At 38.4% G+C, this 25,214-nt stretch overlaps 2 protein-coding genes and 1 long non-coding RNA gene across 7 annotated transcripts in view; 2 read left to right on the forward strand and 1 right to left on the reverse strand.

Annotated features, from left to right (window-relative positions):
• Window positions 1-6,539, forward strand: part of LOC137649560 (uncharacterized) — a 44,587-nt gene extending 38,048 nt beyond the window's left edge. The window contains exon 3 of the long non-coding RNA XR_011045775.1: window positions 2,638-6,539. This is a non-coding gene — a long non-coding RNA (uncharacterized lncRNA). The remainder of the gene's footprint in view (window positions 1-2,637) is intronic.
• The window catches only part of LOC137649946 (calcium uniporter protein, mitochondrial-like), a 799,430-nt gene that overhangs the window by 478,281 nt on the left and 295,935 nt on the right, over window positions 1-25,214 (forward strand). The window lies entirely within an intron of this gene.
• LOC137649945 (uncharacterized) overlaps window positions 1-25,214 on the reverse strand; it is a 402,495-nt gene that overhangs the window by 178,678 nt on the left and 198,603 nt on the right. The window lies entirely within an intron of this gene.

Consider the following 25,214-nt stretch of genomic DNA (forward strand, 5'->3'; position numbering starts at 1 on the left):
AGCCTTTCGCATCCTGGTTGATTTGGCGGGTGGTCAAATTCATTTCTTGAGAGTGCCCAGATTAGGGGTTTGATGAGGTCCTGTTGTATGGGTTGCAGCCCTTGATACTTCAGCTCCTAGGGGTCTATCAGCATCCTAAGAGGATCGCGAGGCTCCGTAAGGAAGACGTACTTATAAGGCAGAGTAATCGTTCAAGTCGACTTCCTTACCAGGTACCTATTTATTTTGTTTTTGTTATTTTGATAACTTCTAAAATGAAATAAAAACTCTTAGCTCATAAAATGTAAACATATTTTACTGGTCTCTACCCACCATCCTGGGTGTGAATCAGCTATATATTCACCGGCTAAGTTAAATATTTAAAAATTATATTTTAATTATAAAATAAATTTTTGAATATACTTACCCGGTGAATATATAAATTAAATAACCCTCCCTTCCTCCCCAATAGAGACGCAGTGGGACGAGGAGAAAATTGAGTCTTTGTTTACATAGAGCTTGGTATCTGGCCGACAGATGGCGCTGATGGGCACACCCGCAACCTGTATAGTGATCGCTGGCGAGTTTTTTTTGTACAGTTTTTGTCTGTCGAGCAACAGAGTTGCAGCTATATATTCACCGGGTAAGTATATTCAAAAATTTATTTTATAATTAAAATATCATTTTTATAAATTCTAACAACCAATTTTCAGCCAAGCTGAAATAATACTGTTATTGAAGAACTCAGGGTTTTTTAGTTAAGAAGAATACAAATATTTTGCAGTCTAACTATTATCAGTAAAGAAATCTGGGAAAGATTTACTTCCTATGATGATATTTTTAATAATTCTTAGGGTTGTAGGATAAATGGTTTAACCTAAGTCACTGTTTGTTACAGTAATAAATTATCAGATATAGTATATAGCCTGAAGTCTAGATCCATAAAAAGGAGTACTAAAATCTAGGAGCTTGCAATTAGTTGATTCATGTCGACTCTTGCTAAAGATTCAGTAATGTATACGCACTATATTTGGCAAAACAATGGTTAATTTGTTTGTTAATTTAATATTAAATGAGTAATTCGATTAGACAATGATAGGTCAGTTAAGGGATAAAGGCAGGATAGGGCAGCCAATGGTGAATAAAGGCAGGATTATATAATTAATGAATAAGGTTGGATAGATTTATCATTAATGTAATGTAATATTGGTTAATCATTGGCAAAAGGCATCTATTGGTCCTGTTCATAATACTAGGCAGGCAGTTAATTCTAATAGTCAGGCCCTCCATCTTGAGTCTCAATACTACACAGTATTCTTAAAGTTTTATTCCAGCTGTTACCAAGTTGTGGAATGATCTTCCTAATCGGGTAGTTGAATCAGTAGAACTTCAAAAGTTCAAAGTTGGAGCAAATGTTTTTGTTGACCAGGCTGACAAGTCTTTTTATACAGTAGTTTATATATGACATATCTGTTTTTGACGTTAATAGTTTATATAGGTCATATCTGTTTTAACGTTGTTACTGTTTTTAGAATGATTTATTGTTAATTTGTTCTCATCATTTATTTTTTTCCTTATTTCCTTTCTTCACTGGGCTATTTTTCCCTATTGGAGCTCTTGGGCTTATAGCATTTTGCTTTTTCAACTAGGGTTGTAGCCTGGCTAGTAATAATAATAATAATAATAATAATAATAATATAAACGTTAGACATGATTCCGGTGAGACCAGGTTGTCAGTTTAGTAGTGTAATAGGCTATCCCATAGAGGAAGTATACCCCTAAGTAATGAAAGAATAACGTTGAATAAGGTCTTCTATGAATTAATTGAGACTAGATTAGTGATTCAGTGTGTGTATGAATAAGGTGAAGATCTCTAGAGTAAACTGGTTCATTGATTAAAAGTTACCCAGAAAATCCACTTGAGTGAATTAATTTATATGATAGGACAGTTAGAATTAGCTTATGGAGGATCAATATATAATAAAAATGAAAATTGTGTCATTTCAATTATGAGAATGATACATTTGCTTGATAAATTTAAAAAGTTGCAGGTCAATTTTTTCTGCTGTTTTTTTCTGTCCTTTTAAGAGAGTGAATCAAAATAATTATTCATTTCCACAGCACTATACTCTTGTATATACTAAGTAATATTCTACTTCTGAAACTGTTAGTGTAAGTGAATAATATTTTTTGTTCTTTATACATACAGTACCTCTTTTAAATGAATTTTTATGAGTATTGTGTGGTTGACCAGGTAACCTCTGTGTTGAAAGGTAGAATGCTTTATTCAGCGAATTATGGTCTATTATCTGTTAAAGAAAATTGAAGAATTAGAAGAGCTCCTGTTATTTGGTGGATTTCCAGAGGATAGCCATTTGATTATAGTAGTGAAGCACTTCCTTGTTAGGATTTAGGAAGCAATACTTTTCCACTTTACAGGATGTACTTTGGATTGTAATATTTACTATTTCAAATGTCATGGACATGTCTAATATCTTATTTTTTACCATTGTAGTTATTACATTAGAATATTTCTTATTCTTTAGTTTATCATACAGAATGTTTTACTAAAAGTATATTCTTGATATTGAAGTGTGCATTTAAATACTTGGATAAGACAGATAAATCTGTACGATTAACATTTTATTGATTTTTCAGACCAGAATCATCAGAAGAGAAGAGGAGAGATTATAGCCTTCTGGTCAAAGCAGGAAATTAACCTGCAAATAATATGCATCAAGTATGAGATATTCCAAATGACACCAAGAGGAAGATCAGCAGCATATATCCTGTGACTTAGTACAGAAAAAAATTCCAGCAAGATTCAAGAGTTCTGAATCATCTCAATTGAAGCGGCCACTCTCATCAAAGTTTTCTGCAGTATTGAAATAACTTTGAGAAATATCGTCAGGTCTATAGTACTAAAAATATTTTTAAATGCTCAATTTGCCAGACAGATTTTAGAATGTTGTGTGTTATAATGGTTATTCCATTTATATCCTGTAGGTTCAATAGCAATCAGTAACTGAACATAAAAAAAAACAAGATACAGTAAATAAGTAATATAAATTGTTACGATATTACCAGATTATTTCAAATTTGTCGTGTTATTTCAGAAAGCCATAAATTTTTCTCAGTTTAATAGCAACTATTTTATTAGCTCTTAGTCTAGTCAGTGCATATAATGCTATTTTTAATTGTTTTTTTTTTTTTTTTTAATTTTATGGATCTTTCCATTGAAAAATAAACGTGATTCTATTTTTCTATAATAAACGCCCAAAATTTAACTTGAAAATTAGGTCCAGATCCACATTTATGAAATTTGACTTTCTAATTAAAATTCAGATCTCAATTGCCTAATTATTATTTCATATTAAACAAGAATAATCATACATTTAGTTGCCTGAAAACTCTTATAGTTAGCTATTACTAATATAAGGAATGTTAAGGAATTCCTATTACCTCTTTAAAAAATTAGATAGAATTATTATGTTAAATTGATTGGTTTTTTATCATGTCTTATTGTAAATTGTTTGATAAAGATGGAAATTTAACATTAACAACCATTTAAGACCAACAAATGTTAATGAGGAATTTTGCTGATCATGTTTTCAATTTTCATTACATAACTTTAATCAAATCTCAATTTTCTCTGAACCTTTTAACATACTTCAAGACCATATCATTTTTAGAAATGTGTAAAGTACTGTAAACAAATTATTTGAGTGTGTGACTGAAGGGAAAATAATAATCTTTTTTAGAAATTGATTTAAATCCATTCTGCAATCTGTATATTAAAATACATTAATAGCATGTGAATATAACCTCTAACTAATTATTTTAACTGTATGAATATGCTTCATCTTTGTCTATGAATACCTTTTCATCTCTGCCTTTCGAAACTGTCTTCCAATTGGTAGCAACCGTCATTGATTTTTCTTCTACACAATGTCGAATCTATAGTACGGCTATGTTCTCTTAAGAGATATGAGATATGCTTAAGATAGTAGCTATTGGACAAAAAAGCTCTTTCTAAATAGCCACAGCTTGCTAATACTTTTTTGGGGGGAGGTGGTGTGAATAGCTTATAAATAAATAACTGACGATTTGGCTTATATATTTCAAAATAACTGCCATATTTCCTTCCCTCTTGCAGTAAATATTTGAAGTAGATCAGTTCTATTACTTGGGTCTCATGCTGCTGCAAATGGTAGATTGGAATCAGATGTACGTTAGAAAGAATGAAAGGATGTAAAGTTTTGGGGGCAGTGAAGGGAGTGGTAAAGAATAGAGAGTTAGGAATGAATGTACAGAGAGTTCTGTATGAGAAAGGGATTTTAACAACTGTGATGTATAGATCGGAACATTGAATTTGTTCGAGGTAGTGTCTGAGGAGTATGGCTGGCTTATCTCGATTAGATAGAGTTAGGAATGAAGTAGTTAGGGTGGGAACGGGTGTAAGAAATAAATCAGCAGCTAGAGTGTATATGAATGTGTTGAGGTGGTTAGGCTATGTACAGTAGATATAATCTTAAATGGCTGTCTTCTGAAGAAGGTGAATGCAAGAGTTGATGGGAGAAATTCATGAGGACGGCCAAGGTTATGGGTGGATGGAGGATAGACGTTAGAGGTAAAAGAACGTGCCAGAAATGAGAATGAATGGCGAGCGATTGTGACTCGGTTCTGATAGGCACTGCTGCTTCCTCCATTCACATTGGTGACTGCTGTGGCACCCTAGCAGTACCAACTAAACTCAGCTTAATCCCTCATCAGGCTGGGAGGAGTAAAGATAAAAGTCCACTAATGTACTTTTTGTTTTTGGATGTAGTCTACCCCCCTTTTGGGGAAGTGCCTTTGTAGCTAAATGAATTCTACTTAACTGAAAATTTCATATAAAGCTCTTGTACTATAACTATTTTCAATATATTTTGGTTAAAGGGCAGAACAAAGTATCCTTTGCAAAGATTCCACTTTTTATTTATTGAATGTTTACATATTGTGCGAGCGACTAATCCATTTACTATATCCTAAGTAATGGGAGGCAAGGAAAATCATTTATAGAATAATTTTGAATAATTGTGAAGGGAATCACTGTATTTGTCTTTTAAGATTGCTAAGCATTAGATTATTCTCTCTCTCTCTCTCTCTCTCTCTCTCTCTCTCTCTCTCTCTCTCTCTCTCTCTCTCTCTCTCTCTCTCTCTCTCTCTCTCTCTCTCTCTCTCTCTCTGGAATTAAGGTTATATCCACAATAAAAAATGTTTTATAAATAAGTTTAAACTGTTTTGAAATTTGTTTTCCCCAAGGTGTTTGTAAGCTTAACTTCAAAACTTTATATCAAATATGTTTTAGTAAATTAATAATTTTACTAAAATATCAATACAGTACTGTATTTTAGTTATTCTGGTCACACATTAAAAATGCTTGTTTATAGTAGGAGATCCTATTTATTTTTTATCTATGTATTGAATAGAATTTTTTTTTTTTTTCAAATTAAAATGACAAAATGGCTCATAGAAGGATGAAATCTTTTGTCGACTGGTTTCAAGCTTTGCATAATCTTTGTATAAAAGATGCAATTAATGGGCTCATGCTTTAGCCTAGAATGTAACTGATAAAGTTAATAACAGTTGTTTGGAGGATTTTACAAATTAAATTCATAATAAAGGGTTTTATGAAATGAATAGTAATTTGAGTTATGGTAGTCTTAAAGAGAAGAAAATCGTCAGTGAAGTAGTTTTAATTAAAATCAACATTCATGGAATATTTCTTGCTTAAAGTAGATGTTCTAAGAGTGGTTTTAAAGTAAAATTTCAAGGTTATTACTTGAAAGACTTTGAAGGGAGTATTTATACCTAAAGAAAGGGCCAAGGTTAATATTTTGTAAAGGGAATGCTCAGACATCTGGTTCTTGATGCATAGGCTAAACGAGATTATTTAAGAATTGCACCTATGGCTCTGCACAGGAGGAAAAATTAATCAGGTGATATTTTTTTAGGGTAATGGGAGGAGCAATTACTTTTAGGGAATCTCGAAGAAAATAATTTGTGAGTTTCATGAAACAATTTTGGAGAATGATTGCGTAATTCCTTCTGGTGTAACATTTTTAAAGGGTATCATAAAGGTTAGTACTTTTATAGCAATGACATTTAAAGATTGAGGGTAATGTTGGGGTTGAAAATTTCAATTGTAATAGAAATGTAGATTGTATGCTGTATATCAAAAGTGGTTTTGTGGGTAAAATTGCTAATCTAAAATATATATTCATATAAATAGGACATGAATTAAAAATGGTGATTAGACAGATTTCCAATGCTTAAAACCAGTTTGCTTATACACTAAAATTATTTTGTCATTTTTAATTTTAAATACAAATTTTAATCATTAAAACTTAATTGAGACTTGAGAAGCTTGTATAATTTATAACTGTATATTGGTTAGAATGATTATTTCTAATGTTTTGTTGTAAATAATACCTTACTTGATAAGGTCAATTGCATAAGAAAAATGGGTATGGACGAAAATACTTTAGATACAAGAACAAGGGTCTTAAATGACGTTAATGGGAAAAAATGCCATGCCACTTTTAATATTATAACTACATTTATTGAATAAGTAAAGGTAAATGGCCTAGCATTTTGACGTCCGTAATATGGGCATTACTGACTACTTCTGTCATATACTAGATTCATTAATCAAGAGCTGGGAAAGGTTCATTCATGGTATTGAGTAAAGATATTTGATTCTAATTAGATAATCAATTATCTTTTAGTCAATATCAAGAATGAACCCTTTCCAGCTCTTTAATGGACCTAGGATATGACTGTAGTAGTCAGTAATGCCCAATATTACCGAAATCAAAATGGTGGACCATCTACCTTTACTCATTCAGTATATTTAGTTATACTAATAACAGTGGTATGGCATTTTTTCCCATTAATGTCATTCAAGACCCTTGTTCTTGTATCTAAATTATTATTGTCCATACCAAGTTTTCTTATGCGTGTGACCTTATTAAGTAACGGTCAAGTTTAATATCTTTATGGTTTTCTAAAAAATGTAAGATATTTATCATATTGTAAAAATCTTAGGAATTCCAAAATAAAATGCTTATAAAAAATACTATTTAATTTAGTTACCCTGGTACAAGAAAAAAGAAAATGGGATAAAAAAAATAAAAATGAAAATGTAGCAAGCATAACCATTCTCCATATATTAAACCTCATACGACAGAGAGTTCTCCGTAAACGGCCCCCTACCTCTTCAAGTACCAGCAAATGCCTTATTCCCCACAAAAAAGGGCCAAAAAGCTCATGAAATAGTCCTCTCCCTCCTAGGTAGCCACTTGCCCGTTTGGACTGCTAGTTTTCCCCCATATACAGTTTGTTCATCCCCCTACACTGAGAGGCATGAGAGCAGTACCAGTTTTATGATATATTGAAAAGCCAAGATGGCCTGTCTCGTAATTCATTTTGGACCAAATTCCACTCCTCAATCCAGCTATCTGTCAAGTTTTTTTTTCCCGACTTTAAGTCGTGATAAATAATGACCTTGTTATTTCCATTAGTTAGTATTGCTCAAAAGCTTCTTATTCAATGTTGACGTTATTAAATGAAAAAATTTTAGGTACAAAAGTATACCTAAATACGTACTTAAAGCTTCCAATTAACACAATATGGCTGAAGAAAAACTTGGAAATTCAACAAAAACTTTTATTGCAGAAGATTTAATGTCAGACAGGTTTCAGTGTAATTAATCTAATGAAATGGAAATACAAAAACTATGAAGTCAATGACATATAAGCATCAGATTCATGAAACTCAATTTTCTGAAAGCTTCAAACATCCGAGATTCAAAGAAAACTTAACGTCTGTCATACATTAAGGTCACGATTTGACAAAGAAAGCCTCTTAGACGAGTCACTCTTCATCGAATATGGTGCACAGAATAACAAAACATCCAGTTTTCTTTGTTTCCCAGTTAGTGTCTGTTTTCTTTAACAGATGTTGGTGAGTTTGAAGCCCAGTATTTGAGTTTACATATTTCATGACTGTGTAAGCAAGCAGTGCTTTATCTAATACATATAAAATTATTAATAAAAAAAGGAGGAAAAGGAAAGCCCACCAAGGCCATCCCCTGTCCCACCTAGTAACCAGAAATTTAATGCAAAGTTTTCTTCTGAGAAAGCAATGTTACTAGGCCCTTGAATGCTTTCCTTTTCCTTCTATTTTTTTTTTTTTTTTTTTTATTGATAATTTTACAAACATTGATATCGGGATTGTAATTCAAAGGCTTCAGGAATAGTTTGGAGCTCCCTCAAGTTAAATGGTAAAACATTATTATATTAGAGTTATTCATGTAGACAAGCAAAAATAATTAATATTTCCTGAATAGAAAACAAATTAAAAATTTAAAAATAAAAATAATGTCATTTCCAAGCCATTGTGCAATTTCAGAACCATCCATTACTACAGACACTTGAAGCTTTCTCAAAAGCAGACAAGATTCACAAATGCCAAGTTGCCTCCCTGACTCGTGCCATTTAATGTATATGATTGAGTCGGGTAAAAGAGAAGAGACGTGCAAGGCTACTGCCCTGACCATCCTTGCTACTCCTCCCAGCAGACAGTCAGATCGGACCGAAGTACGCATTCACCTTACACGTGGACACCCAAATCACTTTAGCTGTGTAATAAAGTTCTCAAATGCAAACCCTGGAAAGTGAGTTTAACTTGAAACACTTTATAAAGCTAACAACACTATTAAAAAAATGAAATAATCTTATGAGAATGTCTTTCTCTTTACAAGCAGACAGATACTGTTATGAAATATCTTGATTCTAACTGAATATTTACTTACTGTTTGAGTTACATAAGTTTTAATTAAAAGTTAATATAACTCCTAATAACAAATTAGCCCTACAACCAATACCCCCAAAACTATAAAATACTCCTAGAAATGTATGCTTTATACACCTAAAGTGAAATAAAGTCAATCCCCATAAATACTATCCTCACTTCATACTACTGTACTATCTTCAGCCTATAATTCCTTACTACAGTATACTATCCTCAGCACATAAACCCTTAATATACTATCATTATCTTAGAATTATTTATAATACACTCCTCATCTTATAATCCCTTACTCTACTATTACGAGTATGTATTCCCTGACTAAGGTATCCTCAGCCAATAATCAAAGGAGATGATTCTCTATCACTTATTACTGATTTTACGCAGGTCCTGTGTAACTTAACATATTACTAAATATTAAAATAGTAATGATCAAGCTAATTTTAGTAATGAGAATAATTTGATACTTTCTGGAATTTTGTCCTTAACAGACTTTCGATTAACAAAGCCGAAAATTAAGTTTAAAATTATCATTTTTTAAAGTTACCAGAATGAGCTCAGACACAAGAGACACACAGACGGAGGTCACGTTCATAGAATACGATATTCTGAACTGAAAACAGGCAAAGGATGAATAATCAAATAAAAGGTATGATTTTAGCATCATTCAGAACAAGAACGTCTCTGAGCTCCTAAATACCTTACAATGTAAGGTAGTTACAAAAAAAAGTACCAACAAAGGAAAATATATCTTTAAATTATTAAATACTTAATTATCTATTATTCTCAGCAGTTCACCAACATAATGATATTTAATAATGATGAATTCATTACGCATTCTAATTCGAATAATGAAAGAAACTAGCATAATTTTCCTTATAAAGAAACACAGGACCATGAATTATAACTTCTATACAAATTCATTATTTTTGGGAAAACATCTACAACAGTAATAAAGAGCAAAGCATCAAACTCAAGATCTCTCTGAACAATAATACAAATTATAATATTCTATCATTTGTTTCTCAGTGACTTCATGAAAACTGAATCTTTCTCCTTGGATACTTCAAATCCCATAACAAATACTTTAAAACTTTATAATAGAGAAAATAATTTGGTATTTATAAAATCTTTTATAAAATATAAAAACAAATTTTACGTCAAATACATTCTGTAGTTATCTCAGTTAATCTATAATATTTACGGATATGCTAAAACTTCAAGGGATAATTTTACTCTGACACTTTTAAGATTATAACAGGCTATTTCAAAAGCTTAAAAGGACAAATCTTTTATATGCTGTACTTACTGAAGCTGAGGATTCTACTCTCTTGGAAAATACTTTTCTTAAGAAACTCGAGTTTGATGCTTGCTAATGTGCTTACAGACTGCGCGAGGAACTTGCTAAATGGATAAAGGATATTTTCCACTATTTCACATAGTTAAATCAAATCTATTTATAAGCTATGCTATGGAAATCCCAAAGCAAAAAACCCACCCTAATTCTCCATGAAAAACCCAATTCATACCCATCTATATAAAAAGCTGTAACTACAATCCTTTCACACTGACTTCTTTAAGAAACACTGACAAAAAAGGGACTTTCATTGTCCACCTTGGAACACGCTTTACTGAAAGGAATTTGGCAAAAGAACAACCTAACTTTTCCATCAGAATCTCACACCAATCACTCAATATTAACCTAACAATCCCTCATTCCTTGCAGTGGAATTCATAACACTTTCACAGCATAAGTCCCAACCTTGAAAATTTGCAAATTCTCATCACAAAACAGATACTGATATCAAGGATAAAAATTACTGTATTTGAATAATTTTACTATACTGATGTGCGATGTATAACAATCTTATAGAGTAGAAGTGGCTTAAAAACAATTGATCTCGTTCCCAATAAGAAATTAAAAAATATTTGTTGTGGAATCCTGTTATTAACATTTTTAAGATTAGATCGAATTACGGAATAAACCCCAGAACTTTGGCCTGTGAGGACATTCAGCACCCAAGTGCTGAATGGCTGTTATAACTTATAAGTTATAAGAGCTTTGACGGCAAGACGAAAGAATGAGGGCGGGAAAGGAGCTCAAGTTGAAAGGTATAAAACTGGTGCAGCTACAGTAGGGCCTGGAGGACTATTTAGTAATGCCTACATAGAATCTTGTGAGGTGCACTGACGGCACTAGCCACCCTTCTGGTTAGAGAGAGAGAGAGAGAGAGAGAGAGAGAGAGAGAGAGAGAGAGAGAGAGAGAGAGAGAGAGAGAGAGAGAGAGCTACTTATGAGTTACCCTATTACAAATATGTAACACTAAGGTAGCTAGATTATACAATATGCAATTTCCCATATTTTACTTTCATTACTTTAGCAGTTCCTTCAATCATTTTTTAATCTAATCTTACAATTTTCAATTTAATACTCAAAACTGCCCTAACCCAAGTGACCCCTATCTTAAGAGCAAACAATTAAACCAATGGTATTCTCAAATGGTGTGAATACAAAAATTACTTATAAGGTCAGTAGTTGATAGTTCTGGTTTTTGCAAACTAAAACCTGAAGAGACATCTAAAGCTATAACCTTTTATGTTGTAATGTAACATTTTAAATTGTTCAGTCTTTCAATATGATAATTTTTAAGTTTCTCATTACGATAATGAGTAAAGTTTGTTATTACTTTGATAACTATCCATATTCTGAGTGTGAATTATCTTAATCTTTAAAAATCTAGTCAAAGTTCATGCTAGTTTCAATAAAATAAATTTATATTAGTTATCTAATGAATTAAACGAAGAAATCGCTAAAAGTCCAGGCAAAAAACAAACGATCAAAGGCTAATAAGTCTATACAAAAAATTTCAGGTATGGACTTGGCCACGATCCAGTGTATTAACTAATAATCTTACAAATTATGACCTTTTCAAGATATCTAACCATAAACAGTTAAGGCATTAAAAAAAGGACTAAAGCGGATTATGAATTATCTATATTTAGGGCATCAACGGACGTTTTTAAATACGAGTAAAGCGGATTATGAATTATCTATAGGACATCAACGAACTTTTAAGTACGATATTCTAAATATTGTTAATTTTGTAAAATACCTAATATGTCTCTTACAATATTATAAATTCTCCTCAAGAATGGATACTATTTGAAGACAGGACTATTTCTGCACATCAGTATTGCATTAACACCCCCAAAAAAGCCTACCCAGAAATCAATGTATTTTTAAAACAGTTCATGAGGATGAGTAAACAAATTAATTTTATGGAAATGGAGCTTTCATACCTTAACCAATGTAAGGAAATAAAAAAATCTTTATCATATATCCAGGAAACTATGCAGTTAAAACACAAACCTGATGAGATTCTTTGTCAATTATTTATAAACCTATTCTTCATACTAAATATTTTCCCACCCTTTTCACAACACAAACACACACATACACACATCTGGACGGTAATCACGTCAACGATAACATATTCGAGAACTTATTACACATTTCTAAAAATTATTAAAGTGTAGTTTATCCCTTCTTTATGTCATAGGCACAAACAACACGAGTCAAGAAACAACATGGAGTTTATGAACCGAGCTGTACACCTTTTCAGAGAGCCCAGGTATCTCGCCATAATAAAAAGCTCTGAAATGCGACTTCAAAATGACCTTCTTACCAAATTCCTTGAAACACTTGCGTTAAGTACACTTATCATTAATCTTTAACATTTGAGTCATACTTGAACTTGAAGTTTTTACGACAAATATGGAAATAACAGTTACCACTGATTACACATTAACTTCAAAAAGAGCATAAACATATCTGGAATACTTTGAATTACAATCCTTTGACATTAGATAGACTTTACACTGCTTACATTACAAATTCATAAGAAATTTAATGTTTTTGTCATTGAATCAAGTGCATACAACTGTTCTAGAAATTAAAATGATAGTACTAAAACCTGTATATTTGACATAATAACCTCCTACAATGCAATCTTCTTAAAACATTGTGAAATATTTGATTTTACAAAATTCTAAAATCTGACAACCTTTTACAAACTTAAAGAATTTGAGACTTTTGAGCAAATTAATAATGACATAACACAGGTATCATTTGTCATGACTTTGCTGTCAGGATAAAAACAGCACAGACAAGACAGCTGGATCAATAAGCACACTAAAGCCCAACATGTTTACCAGTACAGGCTGTCGGCCTTTGACAAGTTCAATATATTCAAATCAACACAATGTACTACAACTCTCATGACACCGGTAAAAGAATGAACAAATCCTGTACATGGAAAATAAAATAACAGTCTAAAAGATCAAGTGATTACTCTAGTTGGGATCAGAATTTACCTCATGGACTCCTTAGCCCCTTTTGTGGTGAGGAATAAAATGGCAACTGCTGATGCTTAAAGAGGAGGGGGGCATTGGGAAACACATCAGCCATATGAGGTGAGTGTTTGATTTTTTTTTATAACATTTCCAAATTTGGGATAAGGAAGGATCAAGGATGGTGAGTGGGAGTTCTGAAATTGGATGTGAGCATCACATTAGTATAAAAGAGAACTTCATAATTCCTCCTCATTAAAAAATGTGAACTATGTCTCCCATTACTTTTAACTATTAGCATGCTATTCTTCAAGGTATATTCATGTAGCCCTAAAGGAGAGAGAGAGAGAGAGAGAGAGAGAGAGAGAGAGAGAGAGAGAGAGAGAGAGAGAGAGAGAGAGAGAGAGAGAGAGAAAATATTACTACATTACTCAAGTGCCTGGAAATTAAAGGAGCTTCTCTAAATTGGAGTGACCATTAAAATGCATCTTGTTTATATCCCATACACTTTATACATGATCACAAATCCACTGTTATCTAAAAACCCTATGATTCCAAACTCTTCTCCCTGTCTTTACCTAAACAAGCACTTTACACTAAGGTTTTATCGACCCAAGAAATTTTTCACCTAGCTATGCAATTCCCTGCTGAGGTTTATCAGTAATTAGCTGGTTTCTGAGGTTGCCTTCAAAGTTCCTAATTAACCAGAGATTCCTAATTAACCAGAGATTCCTAATTAACCAGAGATACTTTCTAATATAAGTCAACAGTCACACCATTTAGATTCTTTTATTTCATGCAATAGGTCTACAGTTAAAGTTAAAGTTGCGGGTTTTAGGTCTCCACTCAGACGATCTACATCATTCTGCTCGGGTGACCACAAGCCAGAAGGGACTATCACTAGCTCCCTCTAACCTTGCCCCCCCAGGCGCCACCCTGGAGAGTACTCCCCCCCTCCCCCCCCCCCCCCCCCCCCCGGTAGAAGGTCTCACACTGTCCGCGTCCTGCTGGGAACGCGAACTTGGGACCTCTGAAACAGAAGCCCACGATGCTACCAACCTAGCTATCCGAAGTGTGTGATTTATAAATAAACAATAAGAGTTTCATGGAGTTGACTTTAATACGTTCCATAGCTTATTTCTATTTACCTAAACATACTGGTTTCTGTTGAATCCATAACATCATTCTAAACTTATAACCTTAACATCATTAATATTTAGTTTGAGTATACTTTTATTCACAATATCTAATGTGCTGGACTCTACCTCATTTCACTATTTCATCCCAAGGTCTCTATTTCACTTATACTTACACATTGATTTCTCACAAACTGGAGAGAGAGAGAGAGAGAGAGAGAGAGAGAGAGAGAGAGAGAGAGAGAGAGAGAGAGAGAGAGAGAGAGAGAGAGAATTATAAAAGGATAATACATTATCTTTAATAAAAGGAAAGCAAAATTTAATTTGTGCATGGTTTTTCCTTAGCAATACACATGCAATTTGCAAAATATGCACTTCATATTTTCTTACCTAAGAAACAAAATGGGATGAAGCAAATCTCTCTCCAGTTTTATAATCGTTTGGTAGATAGCACAAGAAGAAAAACTTAGGTGCTACATGTGAGCAATATACCTTGAATAACATTGATACAGAAGTTCTCTTTTGAATATAACCCCTCAAAGCAAAGGCAAAATTATCAGAAATGTCTATAAAATATTTTAATTATAAAATAAATTTTTGAATATACTTACCCGGTGAATATATAATAGCTGCAACTCTGTTGCTCGACAGACAAAAAACAGTAAAAACTCGCCAGCGATCGCTATACAGGTTGCGGGTGTGCCCACCAGCGCCAACTGTCGGCCAGATACCACTCTCGATGTAAACAGACTCAATTTCTTCTCATCCCACTGCGTCTCTATTGGGGAGGAAGGGAGGGTCGTTTAATTTATATATTCACCGGGTAAGTATATTCAAAAATTTATTTTATAATTAAAATATCATTTTTAAATATTTAACTTGCCGGTGAATATATAATAGCTGATTCACACCCAAGGAGGTGGGTAGGGACCAGAGTTAAATATGTTTACATCGTATAAGCTAAGAGTTTTTTATTTCATTTTGGCAGTTATCAATATAACAAAACCAAAATAAATAGGTACCTGGTAAGGAAGTCGACTTAGACGATTATTCTGCCTTGTAAGTACGTCTTCCTTACGGAGCCCAGTGATCCTCTTAGGATGCCGACAGACCCCCAGGAGCTGAAGTATCAAGGGCTGCAACCCATACAACAGGACCTCATCAAACCCCTAATCTGGGCGCTCTCAAGAAATGACTTTGACCACCCGCCAAATAAACCAGGATGCGAAAGGCTTCTTAGCCTTCCGGACAACCCATAAAAACATTAAAACATTTCAAGAGACAGATTAAAAAGATATGGAATTAGGGAATTGTAGTGGTTGAGCCCTCACCCACTACTGCACTCGCTGCTACGAATGGTCCCAGTGTGTAGCAGTTCTCGTAAAGAGACTGGACATCTTTTAAGTAAAATGACGCGAACACTGACTTGCTTCTCCAATAGGTTGCGTTCATGATACTTTGCAGAGATCTATTTTGCTTAAAGGCCACGGAAGTTGCTACAGCTCTAACCTCGTGCGTCTTAACCTTAAGCAAAGATCGGTCTTCCTCACTCAAGTGTGAATGAGCTTCTCGTATTAACAATCTGATAAAACATGACAAAGCATTCTTTGACATAGGCAAGGATGGTTTCTTAACCGAACACCATAACGCTTCAGATTGGCCTCGTAAAGGTTTAGTACGAGCTAAGTAGAACTTAAGAGCTCTAACAGGGCATAAGACTCTTTCTAGTTCATTGCCTACGATCTCCGATAAGCTGGGAATATCGAAAGATTTAGGCCAAGGACGAGAAGGTAGCTCATTTTTGGCAAGAAAACCAAGTTGCAGAGAACAAGTAGCTTTTTCTGACGAAAATCCGATGTTCTTGCTGAAGGCATGAATCTCACTGACTCTTTAGCCGAGGCTAAGCATACCAGGAAAAGAGTCTTAAGAGTGAGATCTTTCAGGGAGGCTGACTGTAAAGGCTCAAACCTGTCTGACATGAGGAATCTTAGGACCACATCTAAATTCCACCCAGGAGTAGCCAAAAGACGCTCCTTAGTGGTCTCGAAAGACTTAAGGAGGTCTTGCAGATCTTTATTGTTGGAAAGATCTAAGCCTCTATGCCGGAAGACCGATGCCAACATGCTTCTATAGCCCTTGATAGTGGGAGCTGAAAGGGATCGTCCTTTTCTCAGGTATAAGAGAAAATCAGCTATTTGGGCTACAGAGGTACTGGTCGAGGATACAGAAACTGACTTGCACCAGTCTCGGAAGACTTCCCACTTCGATTGGTAGACTCTAATGGTAGACGCTCTCCTTGCTCTAGCAATCGCACTGGCTGCCTCCTTCGAAAAGCCTCTAGCTCTCGAGAGTCTTTCGATAGTCTGAAGGCAGTCAGACGAAGAGCGTGGAGGCTTTGGTGTACCTTCTTTACGTGTGGCTGACGTAGAAGGTCTACTCTTAGAGGAAGACTTCTGGGAACGTCTACTAACCATCGAAGTACCTCGGTGAACCATTCTCTCGCGGGCCAGAGGGGACCAACTAACGTCAACCTTGTCCCTTCATGAGAGGCGAACTTCTGCAGTACCTTGTTGACAATCTTGAATGGTGGGAATGCGTAAAGATCCAGATGTGACCAATCTAGGAGGAAGGCATCTATATGTATTGCTGCTGGGTCCGGGACTGGAGAGCAATAGATTGGAAGCCTCTTGGTCAGCGAGGTTGCAAAGAGACCTATGGTGGGTTGACCCCAAGTTGCCCAAAGTCTCTTGCACACATCCTTGTGGAGGGTCCATTCGGTTGGAATTACTAGACCTTTCCGACTGAGACAATCTGCTATGACGTTCAAGTCGCCCTGGATGAACCTCGTTACTAGGGAGATGCCTCGATCTTTTGACCAGATGAGCAGGTCCCTTGCGATCTCGTACAACGTCAGTGAGTGGGTACCTCCCTGTTTGGAGATGTACGCCAAGGCCGTGGTGTTGTCCGAGTTTACTTCCACCACTTTGCCTCGAAGGAGATACTCGAAGCTTCTAAAGGCCAGATGAACCGCCAAAAGCTCCTTGCAGTTGATATGCATGCTCCTCTGACTCGAGTTCCATAGACCTGAGCATTCCCGACCGTCCAGCGTCGCGCCCCAGCCCAAGTCCGATGCTTCCGAGAAGAGAACGTGGTTGGGTATCTGAACTGCCAGGGGAAGACCCTCTCTTAGGCTGATATTGTCCTTCCACCAAGTCAGACAAGACTTTATCTTTTCGGAAATCAGGATCGAGACCGCCTCTAGCGTCTTGTCCTTTTTCCAGTGAAAAGCCAGATGGAATTGAAGAGGACGGAGGTGTAGTCTTCCTAATGATACAAATTGCTCCAGGGATGACAGCGTCCCTACCAGACTCATCCACAGCCTGACTGAGCAGCGTTCTTTCTTCAGCATCTTCTGGATGGAGAGCAGGGCTTGATCTATTCTGGGGGCCGACGGAAAAGCCCGAAAAACTTGACTGTGAATCTCCATCCCTAAATACAGAATAGTTTGGGATGGGACCAGCTGTGACTTTTACAAATTGACTAGGAGTCCCAATTCCTTGACCAGATCTAGAGTCCAATTGAGATCCTTCAGACAGCGATGACTGGAAGAGGCTCTGAGAAGCCAGTCGTCCAAGTACAGGGAGGCTCTGATCTCCGATAGCTCGAAACTGGTACCCCACATTCCTGTAAACAAACCTCAGAAACGGTTGGGAATCCGGGTGTATAGGAATGTGGAAGTATGCCTCCTGAAGGTCGAGAGAGACCATCCAGTCGCCTTCCATAAATGCTGTCAAGACAGCTTGGTAGACTTCATCGCGAAGTTTGTCTTGACAATGAACACATTGAGCGCACTTGCCTCTTACGTACTCCTGCAGTGAACATGGCGGCCAAATCATGGAGCTATCCCTGAGGGACTTGTCTCTGCAGAGAACGTGGCTGTCAGATCATTGGAGCCATCCCTGAAAGCCTTGTTTATGCATGACATAATTGTACAGCAAAACTTCAAAGGCTTGAAAACAGCTGTGAAGTTGACCTGTAAAATCTTGGAGCGTCTCCTGGCCAGGCGCCAGGGAGAGTCTATGAGATTTAAGAAGTCTATCTGGGCAGAGGCAGGAACTCCCAAGCCGAGAACTTCTCTCGTGTCATATCAGACTCTCGCTCTATAAGCCAGTTTAAAAGAAGGGAAAGCAAAGGCTGTATCCCCCAAACTCCTCCTGGTGATAAACCAGTCGCCTAGCAAACGTAAAGCTCTCTAGGAGAGCGAGAGAGCACTAGCTTATAAAACAACGGCTTCGAAGTAGCTAGGCCTAGTGTAAGCTCTGACGTTTAGGCGAACGAGGAGCAGCAGTTACAAAAAGATCCGGACAAAGATCCTTAAAAATCAGCATGATTTAATTATAGTCCATAGAGGGCTAGGCAGCTTTAGGCTCCTCTCCGTCTGACAGAGTCCTCAAGGGAATATCAGTAGGAGGGGGAACAGCAACTTCCTCATCTAAAGGAACCTTGTCCGATAATAGCTGAGTCTCAAGCAAGGGAGAGACCTACCGTGGTGGCAATGCTTTACAAGCAGAGTCCACACGCACTGGTGCATTAGTAGCGGACCAGGACGCAACGTCATGTAACTGCTTGACAGTCTGTGAACTGTCAACAACAACAGGTGAGAGAGACCAGGACGCAACGTCATGTAACTGCTTGACAGTCTGTGAACTGTCAACAACAACAGGTGCGTGAGGACGCACAGCGTCCACTTGAGACTGCTTTGCCCGCCTAGATTGAGCACTCAAAACAACTCTAGAATGCGGAGGTTGACGCACAGCGTCAAAACAAGTCAACTCCGATTGTTAGCGAACGTCTTGAACGTCAACAGAAGCATCAGCAAGTGGCCTAACGTCCAAATGTGGCTGAAAATCCACACGAGACCGCATCGAGTGTGGTTCTAAACAACCTGACTGACGTGACTTAGCTACGCCAACGTCACCAGGACACACAAAGGAACGTTAGGTTGGCTGAAAGCCAGGATCTCGATGAGATAAACGGCTAGGCTCAACGTACTAATCGGCAGAAAAGTCTTCCATAAGGGAGGCAAGCTTATTCTGCATGTCTTGCCGTACAACCCATTTAGGATCAACGGAAATGGTTGCGGTAAGAGACGAGGGTAACGTCTGTGACCGCAAAACCTTGCCAACAAAAAGACTCTCGGAGTCTGTGTTACGCTTTTGTTAGGCGGCGAGCAGTTTTCCGATGACTGCATAGGGTCAGAGCTGTCCTAATGGCTACAACCAGGACGCTGGACCTGTCCTGAAAGGACTGACTTTCGCTTAAGGGCCTCGAAACCTTGTTTCAGGTTTCTTATGCGAAAAGCCTTCGCATGACGAGGAGAAAATTGTCTCTCTCGCCTTATGGTAGGGGAGATCTTGGTAAGATACACCCGATACCAAAGAGGGAACGTCTGTTCGCTGATCAAGGCCTCTCGAACCCATAAGTCGTACGATATTACTTCTCCCCTGGGCTTGGGAGCTTGCAAGAGGTCCCGGACTAGGTGAACGACAGGCACGAACAGACGAACCCTCGGTTACGCAACACTGTAACACTTTGCACAATATCACTTTATCACTACGATTTTCTGTTTGCACTTATTTCACTGAAATCGAAACTTTTACTGATTTCTACCTGAAGCACGCAATTCTACCCTCATCAAAAGGTAGTAAATGCGAAATCAGTCGTATAATGCAAGCACATTAATACCAGCAAAACACAGTAAACATCTTTTAAGATAAAAAAATCAGTGGCTGGGGAAGAGACTAAACACTAGTTCATTCAAAACTACGTTTTCAATCTCTCACCGTACATTGCCTGGGGACGAGAATAAAACTAAAAACGTTTTATCCTTTCTCCCCGTACAGAGACTAGGGACGAGAGTAACTCGAGAACAACGTTACCCGCTTGAACGGAACGTTTTCTCTCCTCTCTCTCCCTCCGTCTCTATCTCTCTCTCTCTCTCTCTCTCTTGATTTCGCACCTAAGAGAAGAGCCCAATTACGTTTCGTCAAAAAAACATGTTATTTGACCAAAGGAAAAAACTGAAAGGTTTTTCAATTAAAAAGTTCCTTTAAAATGTTATTTTGATAATAAAATAAATTTTTGAAAATACTTACCCGGTGATTATATAGCTGCAACTCTGTTGCTCGACAGACAACTCTATGGTAAAAACTCGCCAGCGATCGCTACACAGGTTGCGGGTGTGCCCAACAGCGCCAGCTGTCGGCCAGATACCCAGTACTCAATGTAAACAAAGACTCAATTTTCTCCTCGTTCCACTGCGTCTCTATTGGGGAGGAAGGGAGGGTCCTTTAATTTATAATCACCGGGTAAGTATATTCAAAAATTTATTTTATTATCAAAATAACATTTTTCAATATTTAACTTAGCCGGTGATTATATAGCTGATTCACACCCAGGGGGGTGGGTAGAGACCAGCAATATATGTTTACACTTTTATGAGCTAAGAGTTTTTATTTCATTTTAGAAGTTATCAAAATAACAAAAACTAAATAAATAGGTACCTGGTAAGGAAGTCGACTTGAACAATTACTCTGCCTTTTAAGTACGTCTTCCTTACGGAGCCTCGCGATCCTCTTAGGATGCTGATCGACCCCTAGGATCTGAAGTATCAAGGGTTGCAACCCATACAACAGGACCTCATCAAAACCCCTAATCAAGGTGCTCTCAAGAAATGACTTTGACCACCCGCCAAATCAACCAGGATGCGAAAGGCTTCTTAAACCTTCCGGACAACCCAAAAAAACAACAATAAAAACATTTCAAGAGAAAGATTAAAAGGGTATGGAATTAGGGAATTGTAGTGGTTGAGCCCTCACCCACTACTGCACTCGCTGCTACGAATGGTCCCAGTGTGTAGCAGTTCTTGTAAAGAGACTGGACATCTTTCAAGTAAAATGACGCGAACACTGACTTGCTTCTCCAATAGGTTGCGTCCATTATACTTTGCAGAGATATATTTTGCTTAAAGGCCACGGAAGTTGTTACAGCTCTAACTTCGTGCGTCTTCACCTTAAACAAAGTTCGGTCTTCCTCACTCAGATGTGAATGAGCTTCTCGTATTAACAATCTGATAAAGTCTGACCAAGCATTCTTTGACATAGGCAAGGATGGTTTCTTAACTGAACACCATAAAGCTTCAGATTGGCCTTGTAAAGGTTTAGTACGCTTTAAATAGAACTTAAGAGCTCTAACAGGGCATAAGACTCTTTCTAGTTCATTGCCTACGATCTCCGATAAGCTGGGGATATCGAAAGATTTAGGCCAAGGCCGAGAAGGCAGCTCATTTTTGGCTAGAAAACCAAGTTGTAGCGAACAAGTGGCTTTTTCTGACGAAAATCCGATGTTCTTGCTGAAGGCATGAATCTCACTGACTCTTTTAGCCGAGGCTAAGCATACCAGGAAAAGAGTCTTTAGAGTGAGATCTTTCAGGGAGGCTGATTGTAACGGCTCCAACCTGTCTGACATGAAGAATCTTAGTACCACGTCTAAATTCCATCCAGGGGTAGCCAAACGACGCTCCTTGGTGGTCTCAAAAGACTTAAGGATGTCTTGCAGATCTTTATGTTTGGAAAGATCTAAGCCTCTATGCCGGAAGACCGATGCCAACATGCTTCTGTAGCCCTTGATAGTGGGAGCTGAAAGGGATCGTTCTTTTCTCAGGTATAAGAGAAAAACAGCTATTTGAGCTACAGAGGTACTGGTCGAGGATACAGAAACTGACTTGCACCAGTCTCGGAAGACTTCCCACTTCGATTGGTAGACTCTAATGGAAGACGCTCTCCTTGCTCTAGCAATCGCACTGGCTGCTTCCTTCGAAAAGCCTCTAGCTCTCGAGAGTCTTTCGATAGTCTGAAGGCAGTCAGACGAAGAGCGTGGAGGCTTTGGAGTACCTTCTTTACGTGTGGCTGACGTAGAAGGTCTACCCTTAGAGGAAGACTACTGGGAACGTCTACTAACCGTCGAAGTATCTCGGTGAACCATTCTCTCGCGGGCCAGAGGGAAGCAACTAACGTCAACCTTGTCCCTTCGTGAGAGGCGAACTTCTGCAGTACCTTGTTGACAATCTTGAACGGTGGGAATGCGTAGAGATCCAGATGTGACCAATCTAGGAGGAAAGCATCTATATGTATTGCTGCTGGGTCCGGGACTGGAGAGCAATAGATTGGAAGCCTCTTGGTCAGCGAGGTTGCAAAGAGATCTATGGTTGGTTTTACCCCAAGTGGCCCAAAGTCTCTTGCACACATCCTTGTGGAGGGTCCATTCGGTTGGAATTACTTGCCCTTTCCGACTGAGACAATCTGCTATGACGTTCAAGTCGCCTTGGATGAACCTCGTTACTAGGGAGATGTCTTGACCTTTTGACCAGATGAGCAGGTCCCTGCGATCTCGTACAACGTCAGTGAGTGGGTACCTCCTTGTTTGGAGATGTACGCCAAGGCCGTGGTGATGTCCGAGTTAACTTCCACCACTTTGCCTCAAAGGAGAGACTTGAAGCTTTTCAAGGCCAGATGTACTGCCAACAGCTCCTTGCAGTTGATATGCAAGCTCCTCTGACTCGAGTTCCACAGTCCTGAGCATTCCCGACCGTCTAGTGTCGCGCCCCAGCCCACGTCCGATGCGTCCGAAAAGAGAACGTGGTTGGGAGTCTGAACAGCCAGGGGAAACCCTCTCTTAGGTTGATATTGTCCTTCTACCAAGTCAGACAAGACTTTATCTTTTCGGAAACCGGGATCGAGACCGCTTCTAGCGTCTTGTCCTTTTTCCAGTGAAAAGCTAGATGGTATTGAAGAGGACGGAGGTGTAGTCTTCCTAGTGACACAAAAAGTTCCACGGATGACAGCGTCCCTACCAGACTCATCCACAGCCTGACTGAGCAGCGTTCCTTCTTCAGCATCTTCTGGATGGATAGCAGGGCTTGATCTATTCTGGGGGCCGATCGTCTTGTTGTTCAGCAACGTCCTCATCAGAGGGTTCCTCATCCGAAAACTGATGAGGAAACGGCAACGGAGTGGGCAACGTCTGGCTCGCTGAGTCCGGTCGCACTGGTGCAAGCGTGACAGAGCCGGACACAACATCATGGAACTGCTGCACAGTCTGTGAACTGTCAACAACCATGGGTGCGTGAGGAAGCACAGCGTCAACCCGAGACTGTCTAGACCGTCTGGGTTGTGCAGTCAACACCCTACCGGGTTGCTGAGGTTGACGCACTGCGTCAAAACAAGTCACCTCTGCTGGTTGTTGAACGTCCTGAACGTCAACAACCACCTCCGAGCGTCGCTTAATGTCAACGTGCGGCTGGCAACCCACACTGGGTCGCATCGGTGGAGGAACCACCTCAACTGGCAGACGCGAGTAGGTTACCTCAGCGTCAACAGGGTGCACAACCGACCGGTTGGAAGGTTGTTGGCCAGAAGGTTCGGTAGCAACCTTCTCCGCATTAAAGTCCTCTATCAAGGACGCAAGCTTGGACTGCATGTCTTGCAGCAAAGCCCATTTAGGGTCTACGGGAGCAGGTGCGGAAACAGACGGGGTTAGCGACTGAGGAGGTACCGCTTACCATCCCTGAAAGCCTTGTTATGCATGACATAATTGTACAGAAAAACTTCAAAGGCTCGAAAACAGCTGTGAGGTTGACCTGTAAAAAAAACTTGGAGCGTCTCCTGGCCAGGCGCCAGGAAGAGTCTACGAGAATTGGGAAGTCTATCTGGGCAGAGGCATGAAATCCCAAGCTGAGAACTTCTCTCGTGTCATATCAGACTCTCGCTCTATAAACCAGTTTAAAAGAAGGGAAAGCAAAGGCTGTATCCCCCAAACTCCGCCTGGTGAAAAACCAGTCGCCTAGCCAATGTAAAGCTCTCTAGGAGAGCGAGAGAGCACTAGCTTAAAAACAACGGTTTCGAAGTAGCTAGGCCTAGTGTAAGCTCTGACGTTTAGGCGAACGAGGAGCAGCAGTTACAAAAAGATCCGGACAAAGATCCTTAAAAAAAATCATCATGATTTAATTAAAGTCCATAGGGGGCTAAGCAGCTTTAGGCTCCTCTCCATCTGACAGAGTCCTCAAGGGAATATCAGTAGGAGGGGGAACAGCAACTTCCTCATCTACAGGAACCTTGTCCGATAAAAGCTGAGTCTCAAGCATAGTAGCGGACCAGAACGCAACGTCATGTAACTGCTTGACAGTCTGTGAACTGTCAACAACTGAACTGTCAACCACAACAGGTGCGTGAGGACGCACAGCGTCCACTCGAGACTGCTTTGACTGCCTAGACTGAGCAGTCAAAACAACTCTAGAATGCGGAGGTTGACGCACAACGTCAAAACAAGTCAACTCCGATTGTTAGTGAACGTCTTGAACGTCAACAGGAGCATCAGCAAGTGGCCTAACGTCCAAATGCGGCTGAAAAACCACACGAGACCGCATCGAGTGTGGTTCTCAACAACCTGACTGACGTGACTAAGCTACGCCAACGTCAACAGTAAGCACAAAGGAACGTTAGGTTGGCTGAAAGCCAGGATATCGATGAGATAAACGGCTAGACTCAACGGACTAATCGGCAGAATAGTCTTCCATAAGGGAGGCAAGCATATACTGCATGTCTTGCCATACAACCCATAAGGATCAACGGAAATGGTTGTGGTAAGAGACGAGGGTAACGTCTGTGACCGCAACACTTTGCCAACAAAAAAAGACTCTCGGAGTCTGTGTTACGCTTTTGTTCGGCGGCGAGCAGTTATCCGATGACTGCATAGGGTCAGAGCTGTCCTAATGGTTGTAATCAGGACGCTGGACCTGTCCTGAAAGGACTGACTTTCGCTTAAGGGCTTCGAAACCTT

Source organism: Palaemon carinicauda, chromosome 11, assembly GCF_036898095.1.
Source record: "Palaemon carinicauda isolate YSFRI2023 chromosome 11, ASM3689809v2, whole genome shotgun sequence".
In the NCBI taxonomy this organism is placed as follows: domain Eukaryota; kingdom Metazoa; phylum Arthropoda; class Malacostraca; order Decapoda; family Palaemonidae; genus Palaemon; species Palaemon carinicauda.